We start from the raw sequence: 17092 nt of genomic DNA, 5'->3' as shown, positions 1-17092 counted from the left end.
ATGTTATTCTTGTCTTTATGGTCTTGATAGTAAAACAGAAGGCCTGTTTCTTTGTGTAACTGTTACAGTAAACTGGTTACTTCAGTTAATTTTCTCCATAGTCTTTAGAATGAGGGATTTTCAGGTACCAAAATATTTAGGATAAAATGAAACTTTTATCTCTTTTTGGAGAGATTTCTTGTAGTTTAGTTTGGTTGAGGTATGGAATACCTTGTCTTTCAATAAATTTCCTTCAGAAAAGTATTGTTTCTGAAGGTTAAAGCTAATACTAGTTTTTGGTGTAACTGAAAGGTTTTTTGAAAAAAAATAGAGAAGAAAATGAGGCATTTGAGGTTTTTTTTCTGGACCACATCTTCTGCTAAAGAAGTTATTAGGAGTTACAACCTAAATATTTAATAGCTGACTTAGGATTTCAAAAATTAAAAAGTGGAAAGAGATTATACACATTTCTTTTAATTCAGAGAATTATTCAGATGACTCCTTTGAAACCTAGTTGAGTCTCAGCTGTATTTTAGTGATTAGAGTCAATTTCTAAACGTAAATGTTTATCTGTTGAGGTATAAATTATATTCAAAGAAAACTATATTTAAATACTTTGTGATTTATATACAAATAAAAACAGTAAAAGACAATTAAGAATAAACCCACTATTCTCAACTGTATGAGTACCTTATATGTCTAATTGTTCAATAATTTAGACAATGAGGAAAAGCAGCAGAAGTTTACTTTCCCCATGCTGTGGTTATTGGAGATAAGCATTCGCACTGAAAAATTCCTACCCAGGTTAAGGGATACTCCAGGCCACAAAAGTAATGGCATGCATTATAATGATAATTAGTCTGAACAACACTCAAAATTATTTTGTGATTGAAGTTTCTCTTAGATTTGTAACAAAGAATTGGTTTTAGAATTTGTTGGAATGCCTGATTTTAATAAAAGTTATATCCTTAAGCACCTGATATCACAATGAGTGATTCATCCCTTCATGTTATTCTTAACATTTTGCATCAATTTCACATAAGTCATGTAAGTTACATGACTAGGGAAAAAGTATCCCGGTCCTATTAGGATCAATGTGTATAACACATTTCAAAAAATCTTGTAAATTAATGAGGACTGTAACTCTTGAGTACCTCTACTAAATAAGAGCTTAAACATCAAATTTTATAACCCTATCCTAAGGCCTTTAACTAACTCAATGTGGGCATCCATTTTATACACACTTCAATTTTTAATCTTTTTTTGTTTGATTACAATACTTGAAAATATGAAAGTAGACTGGATTCTGAAAGTAGTCTGGATTCTAGACTTCACTTTGCCATGAGAGTCATGTCATTGGAACCCTTCATAGATCTGGGGCTTGGTTTCCTCACTGGGAGAATGGGAATCTCAGAGACTTTTATCCTGTCCTGTTTGTTGTCCAAAATTGTAGAAATTTCTCAGGAGGATAAGACAAATATATATGAAAAAACAGTAGAGAATAACATACAATTTAACTTGTTGATAAATGCTATTGTTTAGATTACTAGTAGAGATGTAAGCTGTCAGAATAATTTACATTCACAAAATGTTTACCTTGTACCAGGCACTGTTCCACAAACTTGACATAAATTTTTAGTGCATGTGGTCTTCACAGAGATTGTCTGAGGAGATACTATTCCTATTTCAAAAATCAGGAAATTGAGGCACTGAGATATTCCTTACTTGCCCAAGATTAATCTGTCAAGTGGTAAAAGTGGTCTTTATCACTACATCACACTCTCACTTAAATTTTTATGCTTGATACACCTCTTGATATGATTTGAACAATCCATGAATCACTCTAACCATTTCAACCACTTCTACCCCTGCATATGAAATAATTCAGGATGTAGTTACTAAACTTCTACTTTTTTTGTCAGGCATAGAGTACTGCCCAGGACAATTATATGTGGCACCTTTCCTAATAAAGCATATATAATCTAGTGTACGTGATTTCTTTCTCTGTACTACGTCAATGGGATTGAATGTCACTTATTCTAAAAGAGTACCAAAGAAACAGGAAATTTTTACTTAACTTCTTCATTGGTGCATCTATAGAACAGAGAATAATAGAACTACCACATCTATAGCCTCTTCAAGACGCCTGTCATATTTCCCCATTCTTTTCTTCTGCTCTTTTTACATCATCTTCTCACTGCAGATTGGTTGACTTTCCTTTTCTGGTTCATGTAATCTGCCCTAAAACATAGCCAAACTTGATTTGCAACTTTGCATCATATGGTCCACACAATATTGTGAGGTTGTTTAACACTCTCTTCCAATTTTCAGATAAAGACAAAGATGATAAGGGGTAGATTAGATCCTCAAAGCTGCATTGGCATTACCTGCTGTTACATGCACATTCTAGCTCAATCTAAGAGAAAATCAGAGGTCATTTTCCCCTTAAGCCATACAACCAGAACCAACAGCAAACAGCCATGGAATAGTTTTCTTTTCTCACATTGCTAGATGGCATAGCACTAAGGGAAGTGTACAAGAACATGTTTTTTTACCTTCCTAATTTCCAAATGCAAAGAAGGAGAGAATATTACAATAGTCATTTTCCATTTCAATGTACCAAACAATGCTTTTCTATCATTTATCTTTTTTAAAAATCCCAGTTCTTCTGATGAAACCCATTAAAAATTATTTAAGGAGCAGGGAGGGGAGATAAGAACAAGTAATAGAGGGAGTGAATTTGATCAAAGCACATTATATGCATGTATAGAAACATCACAATAAACCCCTTTGTACAATTAATATGCACTAATAAAAAAGAGGTAAAATTTTTAAATTAAGAAAACAAAAATCCCAGCAGAGACAGAGTGTATTATTGGTCATGCTCCATGCATTACTTGTCTACTACAGCAGGGTTCAATTAATATGACACAATTTCATACATTCTTTCCCAAAGAAAAACATACTCTGTCAAATTTCAATACTACTAAATTACTTTGAGCGAATTCAAGATACGTATTTGAAGCCTCCAACTGCATTTTTCAACACTATAAAATATAGCTAAATTAGAGAAAGAAGAATGTTGTCAAAATCTTTTAAATATCTTTCATTTATGTTAGAACCTGAAGTTCTTTGGTTATTAATACTCATTTTCCAGATGGTAATCTTTTTTTCACATTTCTTGCACTGCCAACTTTAACATGATTCGGTTTCATTTAGAAATTGATTTTTACTTTGGAATGGTGGTAGGTGTTAGTGGAAGAGGAAAGATAGGTTACATTGACAAGTAGGTACTTCCTCTTGCAGATATTGCAATATTTTGTAAAATGTATGTTTGTATTCATTCAGTTTGTCACTATCCAAGTGGAATAGCCTGGGATTTCCAAAAGTAATTACACCCTCTGCCTTTTGTTAATGGTACATAATTAGATAATGGCTAATGTTTTCTTGGTGGAGTCTTTAAAAACAGATGCATTGCAAACTCTAGCCACATGAAGCTCTGAAAATTCTCACAATGAGAAAAAATAGATATTTGAGTAAGATTCAATAAAAGGCACATACTGTATGCACCTGATTTATGACTCTGGTCAAAATGGTCACTGCTATTTCTCAGTGTTTATATATAGCCCTGACTGTTTTGGGATTTTCTTTTCTTTTTTTTTGTTTGTTTTTTTTCAAGGCCTTCACTTTGAACCACTCCATTAGCCCAATTTTTTTGCAATAGGGTTTTTCAAGATAGGGTCTTACTGGCTTCACACTGCAGTCCTCCTGATCTCTGTCTCCTGAGTAGCTAGGATTATAGGCATAAGTCACCAGAGTCGGGCAGCCCTGACTGTTTGAGGCCAATGTGACTGATAGAAAAAAAATTCATGGAAGATGGTTTTGTTTGATAATTTCCCTAGTTTGTGAATGCAATTGCTATTTATAAATATTAATAGAGGCTTTTCTTCACCCATTCAACAAGTATTCAATGTGATGTTCTTACATTAAACATCCTTAGACATCAAGAACAAAGAAATGAGTAAAACAAGTACTTAATGAGGCTTCCAGTCTACAGAGAAAGATTACACAGAACATAGAATGACTAGTAACTGTAAAGTGAGCTATAGACTAAAGTAGAGAGTGTTTAATGTGAAGGCCTTACAGATTTAGGGGATCAGGAAAGACTTCTGTAAGGAAGGGACATTTATACTTAGAACCATAGGATTTGGGAGGATAAAGTCAGATGAAATGGAAGGAAAAACATTCCAGATGAAGGTAACAACATGTGAGAAGACCCTGAGACAGAACAAGGGTTGCCTCTGGGAGAACTAAAAGCTGACCTATTTCCCCAGAACTTAGATGGAAGTACACCATAAACTCAGGTATGAGAGGTCAGAGTGGGATGCATACCAAAAGGGGCATAATGGACGTGGATAGGAATATGGGTTTTAATCAGCAAGTGAAATAATCAGCCATTGATGAATTCTCAACTGGAAAGAAATAAATCAGTTCCACTTTGATGCTGCATTGAGAAAAGTGTGGGGGGGAGCCAGGAACATTTGTGGTGAGATTAGTTGTTATAGCAGTTCAAGTGAGTAATACTACCTGGATAAAGAGAATGTGCACTGGATCCTGTGAGTTTGGAGCAACAGAAATGAGAGGACTTAGGTTTATTTAGATAAGCAGAGCTGAATTAAAAGAAGGTGTCAAGGATGAACCACTAGGTCATTATGGGGAGATGAAGATAGCTTTAGGGGAAAAACCATAAATCCAGCTTTGGACAGGTTGAGTTTGCTTGTGACATGATTCCAGTGGAGCCAAACTGGCTGGTATATAATAAGAAAGGGCACAGTTAATGGTGACTTCTTGTTGCTCTTTTGTCAAGTTGATAGCTCAATTTGAAGTCCCAGAGCTTAGATGAAGGAAGTCTGAGTAATGAACATTTGGAATTTATTGGAGAGTAGAGGGCAATGAAAACCAGAGAATGTGTGACTCATCTAAGAAAAGGAGGAGGAAGGAGAAGAAACCCAAGGATGGGCTGCTGGTTAAGCTTTGACCTGAGCCTCTTCTTTTGCTTGGAGACCCCCTGATTTTAGATCCCTGAACCAAGAGTGACTTCTCTGCTTTCCACAACTCCACTTAAACTAAAATACTTGTGCCTGCCCTTTATAGATTCATAGTGAACTTTCCTTGACCTATTCATTCTATGTGTCAGTCACCATTCTAAGAGATTTTAATAGTTTATCTCATAATCTTCATTAAAAGTCTATGAAATAGCTATCACAGCATCGCTGCTTCCATCTGAGGAAAGTGCAGCATCTAAAGGCAATAGCTTCCCAATGCCCATTTCCAATCCTAGCGTGGAAGGAAAAGATATGCTGTAGCTGTCTTCCCAAGTGTGTGGGATATTTGATATAGGCTGTCAGAATTCAAATTTCAGTTCAGCCTCTACTAGCTGTGATATCTTGGCAAGTTGTTTACCTTGTAGAATGGCCAACACAGTGTTTGTACATGTTAAGTGTTCATTAATGGTGTAGGATGCTACTGTTATTTTACCTTTCTGCATGGTGTTATTTCCTTCAGTGTGACTTACAGGAAACTCTGATAAAGTGATGACATTCATAACTAGTCCATCTCCCTGAACCTGTGCTTATTCAAAATACAAGTCTAAGTGGTTTGCTGGTTTTCTATATTTAATTTACAGTTTCTTGGTCATCCAGCATATTTTCCTCATCATAAGTTGAAGAGGGAGCAGAATTCAACCACAACCATCAGCACTATTCTCCTGATTGTGCAAAAGTCTATAATTTTCCATGTATTTTTGTGAGAGCACTTCAACAACACAGTAATCCTGTACTGAAGTGCTTATCTATTGATCTTGTTGGTTTATAAAAGTGTTTTTATCTTGTTTCGTATTTGAAAAATTATTGGAAACAACAGGAGCCCTGTAACCTTGGAAATTTTAGTCTAACGAGGAAGAGAAACATTAAGCAGATATTCTTGCTAACAATACTTAGCAAGATTTGTGGTAAAGGTTTCAAGGAGATGAGTCTGGCCCAAAGTGGGAAAACAGTGGAGTTGGTGAGGAAAGCTTTTCGGAGTATCCGGGTTTATGTAGCATGTTCAGATGGGTGTGTGACCCATTGATTTCAGAGATTTTCACAAAGCTATTTCACAGAGCATAAATGGTTTTGTTCTTTCACCACATATCACTTACTTGTTCCATCTGCCTGCATTTGAAATATATGTCACTAGCTCAAACTAATTTCTACCCTAATTTTTATGTTCTTATTACTGGTGCCTTTATATTCTACTCCTCAAGCCTGCTTCCTCCCCCACCATAATTCCTGCTATCCTCCCAAGTGTTTCTTCATCTCCATTCTCCCTGATAATGACCTTATGTCTGGATTCATACCACCTCCCATGGGATCACACCAGCAACCCCTTAGCTGGGCCTTTCTGGATGCTTCCTACTTCTTTGCTATGTACTATGTAGTGTGGACTCTGTCCATTTTACCACTATTTGCTCATGCCAGATGACACTGCTCCACTAATCATCTGAAAATATTTTTATGGTCTCTTTTTGTTCAAATATATCCAATGATATTTCTGAGATAATAACCTTGAATTTCACAGTCACTTCCAAGGACATTCACTAATCCACAGGACTCTTTCAACCAAATATTATTTCCAATTTTATCCCAACACATTGTGTCTTAGAATTAGTTTATTCTCACTCTCAGGTACTCACATTGAAGCCATTTTATTTCTTTAGCCTAGCCAGGGCATTTTGCCTGCTTTACTCTCCCCGTCTTTATATCCAAGCCCTGCCCGTCATCTCACGTACTCTGTAGGTACCATGGATCTTAGGAACTGTCACTGACATTCCTAAGCTTTTTTAAATCTCTCTTTCTCTCTCTTTCTTCTATATCATAAAGTTTTACCACATGAATCATAACTTATTGTATGCAACAAATTGTTAGCTGTTGTTTCACAGTTTCATTCCCCTTGAGAGAGTCATCTTTATAGAGGAAGAATCATTTCTCTTTAAAAATGTTTTTATTAGTATATGATAATTATACAGGGGGTTTCGTTGTGACATTTCCATACATACTTATATTGTAACCTGGTTTGGTTCATCCCCTACCCCCCATTATTCTTCCTCTTCCCCAACTCCCCTTCTTGAAATGACTTCGACAGGTTTCAATGTTCCATATTCACACATGTATAGGAAGTATCTCAACCATATTCATCCTCCTTTACCCTCCCCCTCCTACAATTACCCTCCCCTTAACATGACCTGTTTTACATTTCTGTCCTTGTCTGTTCATTGTTAGTGATGTTTTGCCTTGGTATTCTACCCATAAATATATTATATTTTAATCAGTCTAACCCCCTCTTTTCTCTTCCTTACCCTTTTCCCCCTACCTTGCATTGTCCAACAGTTTTCAGAGCATTTCATTGTGCCTGTTCCTACATAGCTGTAGTTCAATATTATCCACTGTCTATCATTCTTTTCTTCTTTCCCACCTGCCTTATTCTCCTCTAATCGTCCCATTTTTGGAAACATGTTATATGGAGATATGTGTGTGTGTGTGTTTAAGTATATATGATAATATTTGTATTTGGATCTGTCTTACACACATAAGAGAAAACATGTGACTTTTGTCTTTCTAAGCCTGGCTTAGAAGGAATCATTCCTAATGTGACCTCTCTGGTACCGTCAGCACTGAGTACAGTGGTACTACTCCCAAAGTAGCTGTTCAATAAATACCTGATGGCTGATTGCAGAATGATTAACTGGTAGGTAATTTTTGTGAGTAAAGATTTGTATCTATCACAAATATTAGATTCATCACATGTTGGGCTGCTGTGATTTTATTTACTTAGTAATCAATAAAATAGACACTAAATCCAGTAAATTTTTGAGTAACTACAACCGTATTAATAGTCATGTGTAACCTGAAAAGGTAACTTTACAGCATTAGAATAAAGTAGAATTTTCAAATTAACCTATAAGCATAAATGTGCCAATGCATTCAATAAATTCCAATAGTCATTGATTGCTTACTCCATGCCTGGCACTAGGGGTGCAATGATAGACAAAAGGGCCATCCACTCTACCTTCTTAGCTTTCAGGCTAACAGGAAAGATGATTTTAAGAAAAATTTTAATTATAATTACAGTAATAAGTGCCAAAGAGAGGCACTTTTCACAATGATCATGTGTACCCACTGGTTCTTTCCAAGTTTGAAAAATTAAAGGAATTTTTACAGGGGAATTTGTGGATAAGCTTAATTTTCCACACCCATGTGTCCTACTGATAAACCCACTCAATAAGGGCTCAGAGGTCTGTACCTTTGCCTCTGTCTTCTGCTATAGTGCTATGCCCCCAAGGAAAAGAAGTGAAACATAGCAGAGAATGGGAAGAAGCTATTTATAGATAAGGTTGTGGTATTAACAGAAAATTCTAAGAGTCCACACCACAGATTTAAATTGGCCATGGCCAAGTGTGTTGTGTATTAAAAAGGTCTGCAGAGAAGTTGGTTGTGGTCGTTCAAGCCTGTAATCCCAGCAATGGGAAGGCTGAGGCAGGAGAATCTTGAGATTGAGGTCAGCTTGGGCTATTTGGCAAGATCCTGTCTAGGTTTGCAGAGAACAAGAGAATCTTAATGTATCCATTTAAATACGATGTTAGGGCAAACCCTAACCTCAAAGACATTCAGTGGAATTACCTTTGGTATTAGAATAAAACTTGAGGCGTCTAATATAAAAGAAATATCCTTTGGCATTTATACCTGCTAACAGAAAAGGTAAATTTGATGGATTCTAATATCTGCTCTAAATAGTGAGAGCAAATACTCCTGACCTCTCAGTTCATCACTTCTGACAATTGGAACAAACTGAAATACTGCCAACAGAAATGCAAAGTGTGTCGCTATATTTTATATCCAGTCAAAAAAATTCACAGCTAAAATCAAAACACATACATGGAAAGATGTGATATTTTGTTTCCTGCCATTATCTTGCAGAAGATTATGTTCATAATCATGTATACAACTTTAAAACACAATTACTCACCAAAAGAAAATAACTACAGTTAACAACTCTAAGTTGTCTGTTTAGTTTTTTGTTGGCTTAACTAAACCTGTAACTAGCATGCTTTAATAGCAGAATGTTCTTCTTTATATTCCATTGATTATAGAGCACGTCAGATCACTTGATGGCATTTTCCCTGGCAGAGCGATGCTGTGTGTGCACCTCACATGGCATGTCAACCGAAACGTTCCTCAGACTTATCCCTTCCCTCTGTCCTCCCTTTTCTGTGATCATTAACATTTCAGCATTACATTGTGAGAAATGCACAACATTGGCTTGCAAGACTCAGCTTTCTGAGACAGCTCTATGTTATCTTCCAGGTTATTCATTAATTCTAACTCTTTACCATACTTTCCGGTAAATCAGAAAGTTTAATGTTTCCCTATTAGCTTTCACAGTCATAAAGTTCTGTGCCATCAAATCTCCCTGTCATCTCTGTAAGCAGTTCCTAGTCAAATTGTTGTTTAATATTCTTCACCATTTCTTTCAGTTTTCATTCATGTCCCTTGCCCAATGTTGTACTCACTGCTATCTCTATAACCTTGTCTAAATCTCACATGTGTGTTTGAATTCCCATCATCCTTTAGGGAACTCCCCAGTCCTATCCTCCCAGAACATTTTACAGATTCCCCACTTGTTACAGTCTTTTTCTTTGTTCATCTCATTACAGTCACGTGTCCTTAATTTATAGCCATAAATGATCACCCTTGTCATTGTCTATGCTTTAAAATTCAAGACCTTTTAAAGAAATTCACCATGCTTAACATGTATATTTTAAACAGAAAAATAGCTACCCCATAAATATTTGAATGAACAACATAGATGCCCTAAAGATGTGAATGAATAAACTATAACATATAATTTACAAAATAAATATCACAAATATCCTGTAGTTATATTACAGAATATATTCTTCACAAAGATAAACATATATTATTCAAAGTATTAATCACTGCTTACTTCATAAGTGAATAGTACAGAATTTTAAATCTAGCATTCGTTAATAGTGGTAATTTATTCCAACATTTTATTTGGAAGGTATGAGTCTAAAATGCTACAATTAAGAAGCAGAGGTGCAACAAACCCTAAACTTATGGTAAACACCAAATACAGTGCTTCCTGCCACTTTTTATCTTGCCAGCTACTTAGCTTGTCCTATGAACAATGGCAAGACATTTCTTAATTTTTTTATGATCTGTGATATTTCTTTGCACAGTGCCAGGGACGTAAGACTCTACTAAACTTTTGTTCTAAGAAACAAATGCCTGTGCTTCTTTCTTACTATTTTTCAAAGTTACTAAATTTCCAATAGTTACTAAGACTTGAAAGGAATTTGGAATTATTACAAAACAAGGCATTTCTTGTGACTTCACAACTATTTTCATTATGCTTTTAAAATGCTTTATAGGATGTTTTCATATGATTACTGAGCTCTTTGTTCAATAGTAGAAATAGAATGTACAGAAAGTGAATCTGTCAGTAAACATTCTGCAATGCACGATGCCTGAATGCATCCATAATACAACAGAGCCAAAGGAGACTGGGGAGTGTTTTATTCCTCATATTCATCTCACCACATGACTGCTCCGAATTTTGAAAAACTTAACTAGGTAAATATTCACTCTAAAATGATCAGTTGGGTTGTGGAACCATATGTGCATTTAAAAGGGTTTTTTCTAATGAAAGTAACTATTATAGGTTGTTTCTCTAATGAATTTGAAATGTATATTGAGTAACAAAATTCCTTGTGTTAACAACTTTCTAGAAAAGAAAAGGACTATCATTTTAATTGTGGAACTTAGTGAAACATACCCAAACTTTTATAAACTTTCAGTACATGTAAGTGAACACACATGTTTGATCATACATTACATGATGCATATCTTGATGACAGAAAACAGCAGTATATGGCTCAGGCAAACTCTCTGTGGTGTCAGAGGTCTGTGATATTATCTACCAAGTTTGATGCAGAGCTCAAAGAGCAAAAGAAAATTCCTGATTAGCTCAATTATTTTTTTCTGTTCAGTGGAGTCACTTTCCTCATCTCATCCCTCTCATGTCCTCAACCACATCTGAAAGAGGTTTTCTAATTTCCTTCAAGCCAGTTCATCTGTCCACTAGTCTGCCACTTATCAGGGTCAATAAGATTTAAAAAAAAAAGCTTGCACATTCTAGTGCTAGGCACTGAATATTTCATATTCTATTCTATTTTTTTCTATTTTTCACACTCTATTTCCTGTGAGTCCTGATCATGCAATACAGATGTGCTGCAATGGTGACATAAACTATTGCCTGAGGCTGGAAAAATAGCTGAAACACCATCGTTTGTTTTACATTTATGGTGCTTCTCTCAAAAATAGTCAAGGAAAGGATATACAACATGAGTTTTATCATGAAGCTTCACAGACACTTTCAAAGGACAGTTATTCTGCTTGCCACTTTTTGTATGGTGAGCATTGTTATTTCTGCTTACTACCTGTACAGTGGCTACAAACAGGAAAGTGAACTCTCTGAAATGACTTCAGAAGTGGATTGTGGTGACCTCCAACACTTGCCATATAGGCTGATGGACATGAAGTCAGCAAGGCTTTCTGATGCCTCAAGGACAGATCCCATAGTCTTAGTGTTTGTGGAGAGCCAGTACTCACCGCTTGGCCAAGACATCATTATGATTCTAGAGTCAAGTAGATTCCAATATTACATTGAAATTGCTCCTGGAAAAGGAGATCTTCCGGCACTTACAGACAAAACTAAAGGCAAATATATTCTCATTATTTATGAGAATATTTTAAAGTATATAAATATGGACTCCTGGAATCGAAGCCTTTTAGATAAATACTGTGTCGAATATGGTGTGGGTGTCATTGGAAGAAGCTACAGAACTTTCAGATAAAAGGTTTCTCTTTTTCCATATATGGAAACCTTGCAGTAAAAGATTGCTGTATTAATCCTCATTCTCCATTGCTTCGTGTGACCAAATCTTCCAAGCTTGAAAAAGGTTCTTTACCTGGAACTGACTGGACAGTTTTCCAGATTAATCACTCAGCCTACCAACCAGTGATATTTGCCAAAGTAAAGACCCCAGAAAACCTTTCTCCTCCCATATCTAAAGGTGCTTTTTATGCCACTATCATACACGACCTAGGGCTCCATGATGGAATTCAGCGAGTTCTTTTTGGAAGCAACTTGAACTTTTGGCTGCACAAGCTGATCTTCATTGATGCTATCTCCTTCTTGTCAGGAAAGAGGCTGACATTGTCCTTGGACAGGTACACCTTGTGGACATTGATGATATATTTGTGGGAAAGGAAGGAACGCAAATGAACACCAATGACGTTAAGGTAAGACTCTATTATCTCAAGGTTTCAAAGTTTAGTTCATCTTTCAGCAGGGTTAACACCTTCCTGTTTTATACTGGGACAAAGGTGTTTCCTAGAACATGTAACTTCTGTTTTATTGGGAATCTCTAGGACAAGCTGGGATAATTGGCTACCACATCTCTCATCCTAGTAGATAATATATTTCCCTCTGAATAAAGAAAACTGAAGCTTATATTAAGAGTATGGCAAGATCTTGAAATGGTTTCCTGTGTGTATTTATAGCAACAAAGTATAAATCATTTTGTTTAGTTCCTTCTTAGAAACTACCTACTGTAGAAAACTGTTGCTAACCTAAGAAAATCCATTTAAATATGAAATCAAGCGAATTTGTTTTACTGAAAATAAGTGCTCTCACAAATTTTCAGGAATTACAGATCTCATATCAAGTTAGATGTTTTTGAAAATCTAATATGCATCTCATTTTCTCTTATCATATATTTGAAACTCTGCAAAACAGGGAGAGCTGTGACTGTATAAGCATATTTATTCACACACAATGTAAGGGTTTAACTTGATTTCAGTGAACACTTCTGGTACATTCATGAAGCCCATTGTGCTGCATTTAAATTGTATTATATTTCTTAGTGTAAAATTGCTTCCCTTAACCAGGAAGCAATCATTTAAAGACAGCTTGGTATTATTATGAATTGGTTATATTATATAAACAACTAGTTGTTTAATATTAATGAAAGTCAAAATTAAAGTTATCTACATTTATCTGAGTTTCCTATTCAAAATGCTATAGGAATCTATCTCTGTTATACTTCATGTTGATTTCTCATAAAAGTGAGGGGCTTTTGATATACAACTTTTATTCCCTACAGCTTTGACCTTTTGGTGAGCATCTAGAACTAAATTAGATATTTAAAAAATCATCTTAAATACTGCGTCATTTTTCTAGTCACTAAGTATCTGGCAAATAATAGCAATTTTCACTACACTAGTTAAATAAGCTAAAAATATCAGAAGGACCACTTAGCATTACTTACTATGGAGAGTGTGAAGACTAACAAGAAAAAAGAGTTCCACATTCCTGACAAGATTTTAACTCAATAGAAATTAATTAATAAAGGAGCTGTATTTATAACATGTATATAAAATGATAAACCATGGTCTCCTCCCTTTAGAAAAGAGGACAGGAAAGAATACAAACATAGAAATACATATGATGCTTGCATCATATGCTCAGTTCTTGATGTTCATGCCATATGCTGGGCACAGAGGCAGGCACAAGGGAAACAAAGATAAAGTACAGCTCCCTTCATAATGAATTTACTCTTTTGTGACGGAGATAAACAGAAAGATGGCTTGCAACATGGTAAGGTAAAAGTATCTACGTGATCCTATATAAAAACTGCTGTGGGAAACACTGTTACATGGTGAGTACAATGGCACCATGTAACAGACACTATAAGTAGGCAGGAAAGAGTTTGAAGGCAAGAGTACAGTGGGGTGATGGCTATAATTTAGACTAAACATGGCAAGCTCTGAAACTAGGAAATGTGAGTAAGGTTGGAGGAATAAAGACAATTTAAACATTATTTAGGAGTTAAAACTAAAATGATTTAGTAATTCAGTGGAGGTGAAAGAGAATGTAAGGTCAAAGATGACATTAGGATTTTTGGCAGAGGTGAACCATTAATGATAATACCAATAGCAAAGAGGAGGAGCATAATAGTGGAGATCATTACAGTTTATAATAAAAATTTTAGCTTTATTGAATTGCATATAAGGCACTATAAGAGCTGTTTCATAGGTTGTTGGCTCACAAGAAAAATTTGGGTAACAAGTACAGGTTTGAAAGTCATCATCCTATAGGGAGTGGTTAACAACATGGAAGTGTGTGAAATCAGCCAGGAAAAGATTTGTAGAGTAATAAGAGAAGAAGAGGATCAAGTGTAGAATTTTTAGGGAAATCATCTTTTAGAAAATAAGTAAAGGGAGATAACCCATGTATAAGTGGTTAAAGGAACAGTCAGAAACCAGGAATCTGTGTTGCTGTAGAAGATGGGAATGAAGAGCTTCAGCTAAGTGGCTGGAACAGCAGTCCCAAATCCACCAGCAGAGTACTGGCCAGTCTCCTGAGGGAAATGTTGAAGGTCATTGACAACTCCTGCAAACCTCATGTGTGTGGAGTGATAGAGACAGAAGCCAGTTACAGTACGTTCAGGAATGAACTAAGAGGTCAAGATGAGAAAAAAGAGAGTATAGAGTACTCAGTGGAGAAATTTTGATATGAAAGAGGGAAGAGAAAGTTAGACAGCGCTGGCAGTGGACTAGTGATAAGCTGATTAACCATCCTGGTTTGCCCAGGACTGAGAGTACTTACTACTAAAACACAGAGAATCCCAAGTTAATTAGGAGTGGCCTAATTAAAACAGGGAAAGAAAGATCAAGGATTTGGTCATCAATAGTGCATAATTAATAGAAATATTTTAATCAAGTCCTTTCATTTAACTGTTACCTTTATGAGCAAATATTTTCTCTATTCGAAGTGTTAGGAAAATTGAAAAGAATTTGAGAAAATTGAAAAAAAAAATCTAAAGTGGTATTTTTATTAGTCTAGTCATAGGCAAGCTATAGGAACCAAAGAAGAAAATTGTTTGAACAATTAGAGTATTTTTCCCAAAAAGAGCAGGACTAACTAAATAAAATTAAATGGAAGTCAGAAAGAGTGTGTGTGCATGTATATGCACTTATGTGCTTTCTTGGACTACGGGACTGGTTTTGTGATGTTAAAAAATAAAATAAAATTCCCTGTCCTCTAGGATCTGTCCTCAGACTTTCAAGTCTAAATCTACGGAATGGGTTTTTGGAGAGAAAAAGTGGTACTCCTATCATTAAAACATTTTAGTTTTACAAGAAGGCACAGGATGGTCCAATGCATGCTAATAACCCATAGTCTCTTTCAGAAGTTTTCGCTCACTCTTGCGCTAAAATTCATATAGAACAAATTCATGTAACATTTGTGTCCCAAGACAAAAGAGAAGTGGAATGGGAACATTCTGGAAAAGCTGATCTTGTAGGGTTTTACTGAACTTTCTGCAGTTGAATACTCTCAAAAAATAAAAGAGCATATGTGTCTCCCTCTCTCCCTCCTGTAACTCTCCCTCCATCACTTTCTGTAATACGCACACATTCCCTTTCTAACTTTAACAGCATCAGAACACAAATAACCACAACCAGTCACACCTCACACCTGAGCACAATGAAGAATTATCTGTACCCCTTTCTGGAAGTACTCAGCAGCCCTCCCCCACACTACCCTAAACCTTTCCCACTGTTTACTTACATATCAGCATTCCTTAATGTGCAAGTTTGTGATTAACCCTTTAAAGAAAAAAATATCACATTTTAAAAACAGCTTCATAAGAGAGAGCAAGCAGTTCTTAAATCTTTAATATAATGTCATGAGCAAATTTATCATTATTTTCCTCTCTAACTGAAGATCCCAAAGAGCCTAGGGAAAAGAAAGTGCTAAAAATAGTAGGAAGCCAGAAAGCTGTGAGAAATAGTGGTATCAAGCTCAGAAGATAAACTTGGCTGATTTCTCAGTTTTGGCTTGGGGCTGACCCAGCAGGCTGTAACTGGAGTGTAAAGGTGAGCTCTGTGCTGCTTGACTTCACTTCTCATATGAATATTCACCACCCTAGCTAAGGCAAAGCCAGAGGCTTCATAAAATCAGTGAAAAGGGAACTTAGCATACCAAATGTTTAGGGAAGTGGGGAGTTGCAATCAATTATTCTGTCATAAGTAAAAATAGAAAAGGAAACAAAAATTTCTTCAAATAGCTAATTACCTATATGCTCTGTGTGAATGAATGTCAAGAATTATACACTGTATATAATACCAATCCTTTTCTTTTGTCCTTAATCCATATTTTTCTAATTCCTTCCTATTATCTCTGTGGTTTCTTATCTTTTATTTGTTGGTATCCATTTTAACTGTATAATATTGTGAAACATGTACATGTTTGATATCAATACTTTAAATTATCTACAATGAATTCATAGCTATTTATAACATTACTCATGTACTTGACAAGAGCATATAGTCTCCAGCCAGGATATATCTATCAGCTCAGCTTTTTAAATGTATTTTCAAAGGTTCTACATTCTTTCTGGGTTTTCTTGTGGGGGGGGGTAAGACAGGTAATGAAAAAGAGGTATGTTTAATTCTCCAACTCTGATGATGGATTGTAAATATTTCCTTGTTATTCTATCAGTTATTGCAGTATTTGGAAGCTATTTTTAGCGCATATGCTTTAAATTATATTTCATGTTTTATCATTCTGTGATTATCTTCTTTGTGCATGTGAAGGTAAATCCTCCTGAACAGAACTACATAAATAAGCAAGAAGCTTTGAAGAATTGGCTTTGGCTTCTCAAAGCCAATTGCTGTTGAAATGAACCCTTTGTTCTGCCTTTATTATATTTGCCTTTACATCTGTTTTGACTAATATTTATTTGCTGTATGATCTTCCTTTTGGCTACTATTTGAAAAGCATGACTTAATCTATTTTTATATATTTTCAGCCTCATTCAATCCTGTGTTTTTGCACTATAAATTAGTTTTGAAAACAACCTCTAGATAAGTTTTGCTTTTTGTTTGTTTTGGGGAGGGATTTTTTTGTTTTGTTCCTTTTTTGTGTG

At 35.5% G+C, this 17092-nt stretch overlaps 1 pseudogene; it reads left to right on the top strand.

Moving 5' to 3' along the window:
• Positions 1 to 11292: 11292 nt before the first annotated feature.
• The window catches only part of LOC109676946 (bifunctional heparan sulfate N-deacetylase/N-sulfotransferase 3-like), a 160244-nt pseudogene continuing 154444 nt past the window's right edge, over positions 11293 to 17092 (top strand).

This window comes from Castor canadensis, chromosome 9 (assembly GCF_047511655.1).
Source record: "Castor canadensis chromosome 9, mCasCan1.hap1v2, whole genome shotgun sequence".
NCBI lineage: Eukaryota > Metazoa > Chordata > Mammalia > Rodentia > Castoridae > Castor > Castor canadensis.
Note: the sequence above shows the minus strand (reverse complement) of the source record. Positions and strands in the feature narration are given on the sequence as shown.